Consider the following 14,688-nt stretch of genomic DNA (forward strand, 5'->3'; position numbering starts at 1 on the left):
ATGTACCCTAAAACCTAAAGTATAATTAAAAAAAAAAAAAAAGAATGTCCTATTTATTTCTAGTATGTTCTAAGTATTTCTATAACTATTTCTGTAGCATCATAGTTCTGAAATTAGATTATAATATTTGACATCCTTATTGTTCAGCTCTAATGTTGTATTAAAGTATAGGACTCAGGTTTTTGGATTAGCCACAGATATAGATAGATCCCTGGCACAAATGGACAGTCACAACTTCTAAGATTCTATAATGGAAGAGGAATTCTAGAGAGGCAGCTTCTTTGGCATTTGTATGTATTAGTAGTAGAAGCAAAGTAGTAGAATGAAAAGGAAAGGACTTTGAGAGGCTTTCTTGCATGGAACACACCAGGGAGGAGTTACAAATAGTACATTGGAACTTGTACGTAAGTATAAACTTACTAGCAGGTTCTTTGAATTTGTTAAGTCAAATTGGCTCTTAATTGACAGCACTGCCATTTAAATGCAGACATTTTCAGGTGGAGGCTTGATGGTAGTGGAGTATATACACCCTGCTGGGGCTCAGGTAGACTTATCTGGTCTCTCCAGCGGAACACCTTCAGGATTAACTCTCCTCCTTAGCCCTCTGAAGCATGTAAACAATGCCCTAAGTGCACTGAGGTCAGACCACCTCTGCTGAATTAAAAACACTTCTAAAACTAATCAGCTAAGTAATCCATCGGTTTTCCTTAATTTTCTCAAACCTGGGCCCTATCTCTTCTTTTTCTATGTGCTCTGCCACTAATCTTGGATAATACTACTTAAATAAGCAAGCTTCCTTCTGTGTTTAACTATCTCAGGATAATAGTCCTTTTTAAAAAATTAAGTAGTAGTTTAATTTTGACCTGGACAATGTAACATCTTAGGCTATCTATCTAACCTGTGTATCTCAGTCTACTTACCCTGTATAATGGGTGATTTTTTATTGTCTTCATAGTTAGGTATGAAATATTTGTTATATATGTATTTTAAAACTTTCATAGAAGCCAAATTATTTACACCTAAAAATTAAGAAGGACTCAATATTTGAAACTGCATTTAGCTTAGTATATGTAGCTACTGGGCAGCTATAATAAACTTAATATAGGAAGGCAGAACTTGGTCACTGTATGTATTCATTCATTCCCACATTGCTATAAATAAATAAATACTTGAGATTGGGTAATTTATACAGAAAAGAGGTTTAGGTGACTCACAGTTCTGCAGCTATACAGGAAGCGTGACAGCGTCTGCTTCTGGGGAGGCCTCCGGGAACTTTTACTTGTGGCGGAAGGCAGGGTGGGAGCAGGCTTCTTCCATGGTAGCAGCAGGACCCAGAGAGCCTGGGGGGAGGTGCCGCACACTTTTCAACAACGAGATCTCACGAGAACTCACCATCGAGAGGACAGCACCAAGGGGGATGGTGTTAAACCATGAGAAATGCCCCCCATGATCGAATCACCTCCCATCAGGCCCTACCTCCAACATTAGGGATTACAATTGACCATGAGATTTAGGTGGGGACACAGATCCAAACCATATCACTGTATATAAATATGCATTTTAAACAACTAGGATAACAGTTTTTAGGACATACAGTGTCGTCTATTTATATATTTTAAAAAGCATCTTTAATAACCAAAGCTTATTTTATATCTATGAGACTAGCCAGTAGTGACACTTGAAGTACGCAGGAAAAAAGTCTTCCTCATTTTTGAGCTTTGGGGCCTAAAGTTTTACCCTAAAATTTGCATCTGCTTAAGCTGCCCTCTTTGCACATCTTCCCTGGAGGAGTATCTGCTAGGTACAGAGGATTCTGGCAGCAGACCATGCTCCTTTACAAAGAGTGCAAGCACTGGATTCCCTTGGGCTAACGGAGGAGGACGTGAGCTCCAGAGGAGGGAAAAGCGAGGCAGAAGGGAAGCTTGCAAGGAAATCATGAAAAATCTACATTTGCAGAGACACCCTAATTAAATCTTTCCTTCAGTATTATCTGTGAGAAGAAATACAAGTTTTTTCCCCCAGGCGCTCTCTCACATTTAGAAGACAAACTAACACAGCTCCCTTAGCTAAATATTTATCTGACAGAAACTGCGAGTTGGAGAGAATAGTTAAAAAGAAACTATCACAGTGGAAAAGAGTGAGCTTGGAATTTAATCGTAAGTCCTTGATCACCCCACGATCCAGCAGGTGGGGCCCATGAAGATTAGATCAGCTGAGAAACATAAATAGGTAGAATTTGTAGAATTTATAGAAAAATAAATATGTAAAAAAAAAATATGTAGAATTTCATTGCACAGCTGGGTTATGTGAATAAATTTAGAATCCTGTTATACCTGTATTAAGACCCCTCCCCAGCCTGGGCAACGCAGGGAGACCCTGTCTTTACCAAAAAAAAAAAAAAAAAAAAAAAAAGAAATTAGCCAAATGTGATGGTGCACATCTCTAGTCCCAGCTACTTGGGGGTTGAGGTGGGACGGTCCCTTGAGCTGGGGAGGTAGAGGCTGCAGTGAGTTGTAATTGCACCACAGCACTGTAGCACAGGTGACAAAGCAACATCTTGTCTCGAAAAGTAATAAAAATAAAAATAAAATAATAAAATAAATCACCTCCCCTAAATCCCTACCTCTTGCCAATGATTCCAACCCAGGCACTCAGCATTGGGATTCATCTGCTAACACAGGCCTGGGCCCCCATGAATTATGGGGCATCTGTCTGCTCAGCCAGTTTAGAAAAACGAACTACAGTATCATTTTTCCTGTCTCCCAGCTTCTGTGTAATCTGATTTCCCTTCCACACTTGCTCCTCCCCATCACTGAAGACCTGCCCTGAACTGCCCGACTTAACCCCCTGCCTGCTTCCTAAGGGTACTGTCTCCCTAAGGACTGGCCTTGCTCGTCATGTTCACAGATGATGTCTAAGAGATTTGGTTTCACCAGGTATCCAAGAGGCTACTCTATTTAACACAATATTGCTGCCTCCTGGGAAACCCCACCACACCTGTGGCAGCCCAGCTAAGACAAACAGTAGCTCTGCCTTCTTGAATGCTCTAAATGGGCTTATTGACTTCCTGGGGCCAAAATGAGCTTGACTTTAAACATCAGGTACAGTTTATTTTGTACTATGTCAAATCTTGGGTGCATAAGCTCATTTAAACTTCATGAAACTCTATGACCTAAAGACTTACATGTCCCCATTATAAAGATGAGAAAATTGAGCTTTAGAGAGTGTTATGGGCTGTGTGTTTGTGTCGCCCACCCTCAAACATTCATCTGTAGAAGCTTTAAACACCAATGTGATGGGTATTTGAAGGTGGGGGCCTTTGGAAGGTAATTAGGCTTAGATGATATCATAGGGGTGGAGTCACCATGATGAGATTAGTGTTCTTAGGAGAAAGACTAGAGCTCACATTCTCTCCCATGTGAGGACAGAAGAAGACTGCCATCTTCAAAGCAGCAAGATAGTCCTCACCAAAACCAGGCCATACTGGCACCCTGATCTCAGACTTCCCAGCCTTCAAAGAAATAAACGTATGTTGTTGAAGCCACCCGGTCTGTGGTATTCTGTTACAGCAACCCTAGAAGCCTAAGACAGAGAGGCTAAGTAATTTGCTTATGGTTATTCTACTGGCAAGTGATAGTGAACCTAAGTTAAAGCAGTTGTCTGACACCAAACCTGAATCTATAACCATGATTCTTACCTGCCTTTCCTGTGGCTCAGTGGTTTCCAATGACATTGGGCTTTCAGTCTGAGAAGTGTCCTATAATACTGGCTTTACGTTGGCCTCAACTTCCTTCCTGGAAGGAAGAGAATAAACCAATGTGATGACTCTTGCTTGCTTCATGGAGCTCCGCAGTAACTGTGGCGGTCCTGTGTTTTACTTGCTCAGATGGACAGAAATGGACAGATTTGCCCCATAGGGGTAAATATTCCCTAGGTGGAAATTATTGTGATGGCTACTTTGCAACCTTTGAGAAAATTTGGCTGCACCAGAAACTTGGCATTCAATCAAATATCCATTTGCTTCCTATCTGACTCCCTCACTAGCATGTGATCTCCATGAGCACAGAGATTTTGTTTTGTTCACCGCTGTGTCCCAGGCACTGAGAGCAGTGCTTTCCACCGAGTGGCTACTTGATCCATGTTCTTGAAAAGTGAATCCCTGTCTTCCCTAAGAGACAGGAAACTTGATTCAAATCCCTTGAGTTAAAATGTTAGAAAGAGACCTTCAGTCGCTTAAAGTGACAACACACAGGATAGTGTGGGCGATTGGCACCAGGGTGAGTCCGAGCTGAATGTGGGTTAGAGTCCAGGACCATCCAGACCTAGAGCCAAGACAAGGGACAGGGGTGAGGCAGCCACAGCATGGAGCAGAGCTGGTGTGGAGAGTCAGAGCCAGGCTGCAGGGCGAGGGGAGGAGCAGAACTGAGGTCTCAGAAAGCCCCGATAGTACCACATTCTGAGTCACTGCAGGGAAGGAGAAGTTCAAGAATTCCCTCTAGATTTCACCTCCTTCCCTGGAAGAGAGGTTATCAGAGAATTCCGTAATCAAATATGGTGATATGTATTGGGTATGGAGTGTGTGCCAGCTCCAATCTGAGCACTTCCATGGATTGGTTCATTTAATCCTCACACCAACTGATCGAGCCAGAGGCTGAGCCATCAAATTACCCAGGAATCCACAGAGTCTGGATTTGAACCCCAGCAGACTGGCTTCCAGGGCTGCAGCTCTTCATAAATGTGGAGGTCTTAGGGTAATGGCATCTATCCAGAGTCCTACTAGAGAGTGCCTACATCAGACAAAATGTTGTTGGTAATTTAGACCAGTGATGTCACAATATCAGCTGGTGGTTGAAAAAACAAGGGTTTTATACACACAATGAAAATAAAGTTTTCCTAAAGTTCTGAAAGTCTCAGAGTCATGACTGCTCTTGAAGGGTTTCTTCCCTTTTAGGAATATCACGCACAATGGCAATTGTGTAGGGAGCTTGGGACACCTGTCTCTGTCAGGAGCTTGACTTCACTGGGCACATAAGCACCCATCATGTGACAGGCATCACAGGAGGCACAGGGAATGCCCAGATGACTAAGACACAGCCCTGCCCTCAAGGCACTCGTGGGGCAGCCCTGTATTTGCCCCCCTCATACAAATGACCAGGGCAATGGAAAATATGCACTTGCACAAAGATGTCACCTTATTGCTACGGGGCTCCTTGAAGAGCAAAATTTTCTAGTTTTAAATGTTAAACCAGAAACAAAAGAGTCTTTGCTGGAGTGGCTTATGCCTGTAATCCCAACACTTTGGGAGTCCAGGGTGGGAAGATTGCTTAAGCGCAGGAGTTTGAGACCAGCCTGGGCAACAGAGTGAGACTTTGACTCTACAAAAACATTAAAAATTAGTCTTCCATGATAGTGCATACCTCTAGTCTCAGCTACTTTGGAGGCTGAGGTGGGAGGATTGCTTGAGCCTGGGAGGTTGAGGCTGCACTGAGCTGTTATTGCATCACTGCACTCCAGCCTGGGCAACAGAGCAAGACCCTGTCTCAAAAACAACCAAAAAATCTTTACCGAAATCTACCTGAAGGGCTTTCTTCTACCTCAAATATATAGGAGACCACACACACACACACACACACACACACACACACACACACTTGACAAGCACAAAAGCCACCTTGCCTAATATGCATTTTAACCTGAGAAAATGATCATAACTCAGTAGACTTAGAAATAAGATTGCCTAGTAACAACTACAAATAAAACTTCTCTTTTCATAGAAAACACAAAATTAAACCTTAAAGCCGAGTAATATAATTAAAATGAAAACCTTTTAGAACCACTGTTTTTCCTAGGAGGCACTGCTCGGAATCCCCTGCCAGCTGGCTGGGTGTGTGTGTGAAAGATTGTAATATTTCAGTAGTTGCCCCTGCACCAGACATTTTTCTCAGCATTGCTCGTGGCTCATGGCCACACTGTCCGGGCACCTGCAGGATCAGTCAGTTTGCACAAGCAGCTTCCCAAGTGAATGACGTACCTCCCCTTTCTGTTGTTCCCAAAGACTAACATCTGTCAGAGATCAGCATATGCATCCGCGTATTAAAGCGCTCACTGTTCTAAGGCCCTGCACTTAATTTTCCCTTGGGTAAACAGAGCCAATAATGGATAAATACTGAGGGATCAAATATCCTTAAACTATCGGAGAAAGCTGTGAGTGCAGACTTTAATCCACATCTGAAGTGAGAAAAAAGAGAAAGCAAAAAGCTATGACAGAGGCTCTCCAAATCATGAGTGAGGAACACAGGATGGAGTTTATGCCACTGGCTGTGTAACATCTTGGGAAGCATCTCCATGAATGGCTATGGGAAGGGCAGTTAGGACCCTATGAGTAAATGCATTTAAATGTTGAATACATTGTGATCCAAACAAATGATCTTTGCACTTTTCAGAAATGAATAGCAGAAGGTCTTGCCTCCTTCTTCCAAGCAGAGTCAACCTGACACTCTCTGTAACCATACACTGAAAAGATTTCTACAAATGTCCTACTAATTGCATTTTGAGGAAAGTTCCACTAGGAAGATGAACTTTGGACAGGCTGACAGTCTTGGCCTTTGCGGACATGGTTGGTCTTCTAATGGCTGAGCCAGCCCCTAGGAGAAACACACAGCTTGAGTTTATCTTTTAAGTGTAAACTTCTGAGGATGAAACTTCCAGCCTCTCTGGAATTCTTGTCTAATACAGGAACATGATGTATTTTATATATTTCTACACACTCTTTCTTTTAAAAGAATCCTTTCAACCTTTGAGATAATTTTGCCTGAAAAGATTATCCTATCGAGACTTTTACCTCTTCACCATATGCAGCCACACAATTATTTTCTGATTTGCTTTAAAAAATAGAAACATTCAGCCTTTCAGATTATAAATTTCTTTCTTGTAACATAAAATAGTTAGAGATGTTTCCTTATTACTTAAAAAGAGTACATAAATCAATCTTGCCAAGAACTGATATTCATCATAGCCATGTGTCGGTCTAGCCTAAACCATCCAGGTCTATTTTTGAATTATCCCTATTTGGAAACCTCAAAACAAGATTAAATATATGGCTGATGGCTTTGGTAATAAATTGCTACTAGTAAAGCAGAAAGAGAAGCTCCAAGTGAGATACTCCTGGGAAAGCAGGCTGGCATTTTCCATGGAAGAGCCACAAACATGTCTACACTGAATTGCTGTCCACCTCCAAAATTGCTGCCATATCCAGGCAGCTGCCATTAGCGCTTTCCTGTAGGAGGTGGGGCGTCTTCTCCCATTCAGCCTTGTCTGTAAAACACCTGGATAACCTGCAGAATGGACAAAGCAAAATATCACCTAAACATGAATAAGAGAAGCAGGACAGCCCATCCAACTGAAAGGCAATAAAAAGATTTGGTGTAATCCAAAGAAAGATATGGTCTAACGCAGGAACTTGGGTTCCCTGTTGTCTCTTTTGTAAGAGTGAGCTGTTGGTAAAATGCTGAAAGAAATCAAAAAAATATGGACAGCAGCTCCAAAGAACTACATCACATTTATTTTTCAATGGATTAAAGAATGGTTAAGCCTTGAGAAGTCAATGAATAAATCGCAATACATAGAACCTATAAATAATATGTGAGCTGAATACATAACCAACTGTGTTAAAGTTCTGTTAGTAAAAAGACCAAAAACCAAGAAGGCAGAGACAGCAAAAAATAAATAAATAAATAAATAAATAAATAAATAAATAAATAAATAAATAAATAAATAAATAAAATAAAATCGCTATCACTAGTGAAAGCTCTTCATTCTTATTGCTCATGTTTTTGCAATAGTCCCTTCCATTTATGTAGTGAAGACAAACTAACAGACAAGCATGTGAGTTTGAGGCAAAGGTCGTATGACTTCGTCATTTTGAAGATCATTTGATAACATTTCTCCTTTTGTAATTGCATGACTTCAAGTATTTGCTGATTTCTTTCCTGGAAAATTTATTTCTGTGTTCCCATATTCCTCAGAACAAGAGACCTTCAAGGTTAGTCTTGCATGTGCACATATCACATGTGATATTTTCTCACATGATAGTCACAATTTATCTGCAAGTTGAGTATTATCATTATTTTAAAATGCGCAAAGTAAAGGCTTTTTGAGGCTAGAAAAAGTGTTTGTAGACCGTATAGAAAGTGTTAGACTTCTAACCCAGATGTATCTGAACCCCAAGTCTAGTGTAATACATTCTGTCCCCTTCTTCAAAAAGCAGATAGAAAAGCAGATTCCTGCCTTTGTAACAGCAAGAGCTGCTTTTTAATTTTTTATTTCTTTTTCATTGGACCCAAGTTTTTGTAGAATTTTGACCAGCAAACAAATGATTAAAATTAAGTCACAATGAATTCTCTATTTGTATGCACAGAAAACATTTATTAAAATAAGAGCATATGACCAACATGAGATAATACTGAGCCAGTATCATTCCATTAAAAGGGTTTTCGGAAAGATATTCTTAGTAGTCTATTCGAGGAACAGAATAATAGTGTTTAAATGTTTAATCTCTATGATTAGGCTTTCTGGAATATTAAAAAGAGCCATCCAGTGGGCCTCTGGAACTCCAGGGATCAGTGGTCTCTAACCTGCCATCAGAAGACACTAGATTCTGCGTTTTTAAATAACAGAAGCAGGTGATGTGATTGTGCTGTTCGTGAGAAAGCATTACCTTGAGGCAGAAATCCTTTCATATACCAGGCTAAATCCCTCCTGCTCCAGCGTAAACCCATTTCCTCTTCTGGCCTCCGGAGAAAAGGGAACAGCTGCTGGGTGTCTTTTAACTCTTCCTCTGGGGCTCAGGGGGCTGGGCCACTTTCCTGTCAGTGCACCACATTGTGAGCCATGTTGGACAGATTCCTAACGAATGTTAGGTTTGTTATCCCCACTCTCATTTCCCAACATATTTTCCAGGTTCTCTTTTTGTTGTGCAAGTAGGGGTTTAGATTCTGGGGATCCGGACATAAAAGCTTCAGACCGGGGAAGTATCTCACAGGACTGCTTGTATTCCTCATGTAGCACCAGGCTGGAGGAGAATGAAAATCTGATACCATGATAGCTGAAACTAATATCTGTTGCTGCTATTCCAATTGCATTTAGTACTTCTGGAAATTCTTGCCTCGGATCACAGTCATATTACCAGCTGGGGTCAAAATACCATATGAGGGATTCATATTTCTGTCTAATTCATTATAGTGATGGCTTTTATGAAGCATCTGGAATTGGAAGTACTGGAAGGATTCACAGGGAATCCATTTGAAGCCATGACAAAACTGTTTTCCATTGATCAGTCAAATCCTGCCCAATCAGGAAATGACATTTTCAGTTCTCATCAAGTCCATTTTTAATATCCCGTTAACAAACAAAAATATAGATATAAAAATACTAGTTAACCCCACACTTAGAGAATCCAAGGGAAAATTCCAGGAAAGAATTTGATGCATCTCCTTCTATCCCACACAAAACAAAATCCAAGTTGGTCAGACAAAATATTTTTCTATTATTGTGTTGCTTTGGATCTTCAGGTCTGAAACATCAAATAACCCTTGTAACAATATTTAAAATAAATCCTAATCTTTCATGCAGCTACTTAATGGAACCAACTTTCCAACGATGTACTATCTCACTAAGAAATACAAAACAAGTGGCCTAGTGCGGTGGCTCACACCTGTAATACCAGCACCTTGGGAGGCCGAGGTGGGTGAATCACAAGGTCAGGAGATCGAGACCATCCTGGTTAACATGGTAAAACCCCATCACTACTAAAAATACAAAAAAAATTAGCCAGGCTTGGTGGCAGGTGCCTGTAGTCCCAGCTACTCAGGAGGCTGAGGCAGGAAAATGGCATGAACCCAGGAGGTGGAGCTTGCAGTGAGCCGAGATAGCGCCACTGCACTCCAGCCTGGGCAACAGAGCGAGACTCTGTCTCAAAAAAAAAAAAAAAAAAAGAAAAGAAAGAAAGAAAAGAAATACAAAACAAGTATTCTAAAATATATTGGTTCCAATTTGTAGAAAAAAGAAATCACACAGAGGTGAGGTCCAAGGCATTATTTTCTGACAGCACAGGTTCTCATGAAGTCAAGATTCCAGGAAGAAGTGTCTGTATCCAAGGACAGCTACTATCTCAGGTGGTGCCTGAGAAAACCCCAATCTGTATTACAGAGCTGTCCTTCCTCCATAACCTTTAATTTTTATAACAAATTTCAAATCTTTTTATTTCCCTTTGGCTTCTGAGCCTCCACAAATAACTTTCTAAAGTCATTCTCTTTAAACTATTAGAACAAATACTGACTGGAAGGGTTCTGTGAAAAACAGACACTAAAAATTGGTCTTCCTACTAAAAAAAAAAAAAAAAAAAAAAAAAAAGGCCTCCGAGGAACAGGATTCAGATGAAAATCTAGTGAATTCAACTTGACTGGATTTTCTAAACCACCTATACAATCTCCACAGACATTTTAAGCGGGCAAGTTCCAGGTCAATTTATAGCTGTAATTCCATCTAATCTTAAAAATAAAGTTTATATCGTGAATGTTTTGTCAGAAGCATTTGAACCAGAGTAGCTCCATCTTGAATAGGAGCTGGGTAAAATGAGGCTGAGATGAAATGGGCTGCATTCCCAGACAGTTAAGGCCTTCTAAGTCACAGGATGAGAGAGGAGGTTGGCACAAGATACAGGCCATAAAGATCTTGCAGATAAAACAGCTTGCAGTAAAGAAAGCGGCTAAAACCCACCAAAACCAAGATGGCCACAAGGGTGACCTCTGGTCGTCCTCACTGCTACACTCCCACCAGCACCACAACAGCTAACAAATGACAGGGCAATGACAGGAAGTTACCCTATATGGTCTAGAAAGAGGAGGCATAAATAATCCACTCCTTGTTTAGCATATCATTAAGAAATAATCATAAAAACGGGCAACCAGCAGCCCTTAGTGCTGCTCTGTCTATGAAGTAGCCACTCTTTTATTTCTCTACTTTATTAATAAAGTGGCTTTCACTTCACTCTACAGACTCACCCTGAATTCTTTCTTGCAGGAGAGCCAAGAACCCTCCCTGGGGGGTCTGGATCGGGACCCCTTTCCTGTAACATTTTTATTGAAAACTAACAACTTCATTTCCACTATCAACTAAAGTAAAAGAAGGATAACTACATTGGTGCATATATGCATACATAATTTTGTGACACTAAGTAATTGTTGATAAACATAAATGTAATCACTTAATTCACCCTCCCTCCACAGCTAAATTCATCCTGGGCTTACTCATACTGTTCTTCACAGAAGCTAAATATGGTAACATACAAGACACTTTCACAACCTGTATCTCTTCTCTCAGTATTCCTTGATATTGCCTGTGATTCTGATATACTGAACTGTTTTCAGCTTCTGAAAATGTTGTATTTTCTAAAACCTCTGTGTCCCTACACATGCCATGCCTTTTATGTAGAATTTCCCTCCATCTCCTCTTCTCTTCCATGTAAATATTCCTCTTCCACCAAGGTTTACACCCCCAATTCATGCCTGACTTTGCTGAGTAGTCTATTATCTCTACCTCTCCTTTGATCAAGACTGAATTAAGTTATCCTGCTTTGTCTTCCCACAACTTCTTGTGTTATCATTATTTTCCATCATTCCTACCATGAGATTAACAACTGGCTGGTTACCAACTGGCAGCCAGAAGAGTGGGTGGGGCAGCTCCTGAGGGGCACTTGTTGCCTCTGCGGAGCAGCTTGTGCAATGGCTTCCAGCACCGGGAGTGCTAGCTTGTACTAGAAGAGGGTGGGCCCCCCCATCATAAGCTCTGTGGCTCCGGAGGTTGTGCAGAGTCAACATACTCAGAGTCAACCATTTAGATTTCCTGTCCCTGGGCCTGGCACAATGGCAAGCACCTACAGTACTAGCTACTGAGGAAGCTAAAGCAGGAGGGTTGCTTGAACCCAGGAGTTCAAATTCAGCCTGGGCAACATAGCAAGACCCTATCTCTAAATAAATAAACAAACAAATAAAATAAATTAACAGATGTCTTGTCCCCAACCTGAACTTCAGGATCTCAGGTTTTCTTAACGAGTGCTCTGACCTTAACCTGGCAGACGTGCCTTGGCTGAGCATTCAAACATCTCTGGCATCCATGACTCTATTGGGTCATCAGTCTACTGCCTAACTACCTCTACTCTTTCAGCACAAGAGAGAACGACCTCTTTGTCACCCTGTAACTGCTTGTTAATGACCCTCTTTCTAGTTATCCTTCTGAGGGGCACTTATACAACTTACCAATAACTAGCCAGCTCTGCAGACTTTGTAGGTGTTCTTCCAAATGCTCAGATCATCACATCTGTAATCATTCTACTTCATCTGGACATTTCTCCAGTTCACCACCTGAGAAATTAAACTCCAGGGACTACCTGTATCTTCCATGGCACTCACGATGGTATTCTCTTCACCTGCCAGGTGGCGACAGATCCAGTTCCAAACTTCATGTTACTCCTGTTTTCTTGGACCACTCTCAGAATTACTTGTATTAAAAAACCTTTGAGAAGCAGATACCAAAATGAGGTTAGATGTGCAACAGATTTATTGGAGGAAATATCCAGAAGAGAAAGAGTTAGAGGAGGTGGGACAGCCTTTGGACCGGGATTCAGGTGTAACCCCTGTAAAGGAGAGAGGGAAGGAAGGAGTGTTACATAGGAAGAGCCACAGACTGGAATGCATTTCTAAAAGTTTTAGCTCAGCTAGTGGGTAATCCTTGAGCAAAAGTTGCCCAAGTCAGACATTGCAAAAGTTAGGCATTAGCCAGGAGCAGCCTATGGGAAATGCGGGCCTAGCAGGAACACAGTGGTAGGCTCAAATCTCAGCACCTGAAGCCATCCATGAAACACCTCCTCTAGCAGATGTGTGAGGGGCATACTTTCATAGCCACCACAGTCACCCAGTTGGTAAATGACTGGCCTTATTATAAAATATAGATGGGTAGTTTAACTGTGCATAGTTTCTATATGTATGAATTTCAGTTACAATTATTTAAATAACAACAATCCTCCAACAAATGTCATGGTATATTAAGTGGGAGTAATTGCATAAAATACAGACTTTGCTGCCAGCTCTTTTCCCACAGATCATTGCATTAATAGCAGATGCTAATCATAATCAATGGACCACTAATGCTACTTCTTCCAGTCTGTTGGTGATGGGTCACGCGTCTCAGTTATTCAGTTCATGCATAGACAGCAAAGTGTGTGTTGGTATCAGGGCCATGTCTCCCAGAGGTAAACCCATGTGATATTTACACAAATGGATAATCAGAAAAGGAAACTGGCCAACAACTATGAAAGTGAAACACACACACACAAATAGAAAAAGTGATGATGCTGGAGGTGAAATTTGTATTGAAGGTAAATAGAGTTCTAGAAGAAATAGCTGATTATGGAATGTTGACACTGATGGAGAGACTCTAGGTTTGCAGCCAGAACATGATGAAGATGAACTTACCAACATAAACGCAAAAACTTGTAGTGATGAAAAGGATGAAGATCTCCCAGAGAAACTGATGCCATTAAAAATCTTTACCTTAAATGGATACTCAGAGATACTTCACAAGGTTGAAAGTGCAAAGGATAAAATGTTGGAAGCTGATCCAAACTTAGAATGGGCTGTCAAGATTCACCAAAGCCTAGAAGAAAATGCTCACTCAGTACTATAAGTTATATATGAGAAGACAAACATTGCTCCAACTATTCTTCATAAGTTCTTTTACAAAAGTATAAAACACTTTAAGTCCTATTTCTAATGCTTTAAATTACAGCATACTAAAAAAAACTTTTACCGTGTTTTTTAATTTCCTCATACATTTATAAACAACAGTAAAAGAGATTTCAATGTTTTGACAAGAAGTTTTAAAGGTCACAGAACAATCATAATTTTTCCCCATTGATTATTAAGACTACTATGTATTGTTTCAGCTCATACAGTCATTTTTATGATCCTGTCCAGAGCAAGGAGTGCCTGCATATATCATTGACTTGACCATACTTGCTTTTCCTCAGTAATTAATAGTCACTAAGGATTTGGATAATTGGGCAAGACAAAATATGTGATAACAATTCAACATAGAAAATTAATAAAATTATAATAATGTTCAGCAGTTTTAACCACATGCCATTTGTAACATAACCAAATGTCACATTACATCACATGAAAAGTTTTTCTAACATTTTTAAAGGTTAGGAAATCAACAATTATTATCTGACCACTGAATTCTCAAAGTTCAATAAGAAAGTTGAGGCATTTTCCCCTAGCTATTTACTGTAGAAATACCTTTTCAATGAGTAAATGACATTGAGCAGCATATAAAAAGACACTTTCCTCAGAGGCACAAGTTAGAACTCCTTTCATGGCTTCTTGTTACTGTCAAGATGGTACATACACTGCTAGCTTCCTCCCTAAAAATAAACTGGAGAAACCATAGCAGCCAAAGAGAAGCCTGGACTCCAGGAAACAATAGGAACAACTTCCCCTGCTGACACTACAGACATGTTGAGCTGATGTGCCTGGGAGCCGAGCAACTGCAGCCGGGGGCTGTGTGTTGCCCAAGTGGCAGTGAAAGGATAAGCTGGATGGAATTGTTTAATTCTCTGTCCTTCATCCCGTA

The 14,688-nt window shown here is 40.6% G+C and overlaps 1 long non-coding RNA gene across 1 annotated transcript; it reads right to left on the minus strand.

The window, feature by feature from the left end:
* Positions 1-1,263: 1,263 nt before the first annotated feature.
* LOC131384275 (uncharacterized) lies at positions 1,264-12,457 on the minus strand. The gene is made up of 3 exons (XR_009214955.1): positions 12,315-12,457; positions 3,698-3,794; positions 1,264-1,340 (listed from the first exon to the last, which is right to left on the minus strand). It is a non-coding gene; the product is annotated as an uncharacterized LOC131384275 (long non-coding RNA).
* Between the last annotated feature and the right edge of the window lie 2,231 nt (positions 12,458-14,688).

This window comes from Hylobates moloch, unplaced genomic scaffold (genome assembly GCF_009828535.3).
Source record: "Hylobates moloch isolate HMO894 unplaced genomic scaffold, HMol_V3 SCAFFOLD_9, whole genome shotgun sequence".
Classification (NCBI taxonomy): domain Eukaryota; kingdom Metazoa; phylum Chordata; class Mammalia; order Primates; family Hylobatidae; genus Hylobates; species Hylobates moloch.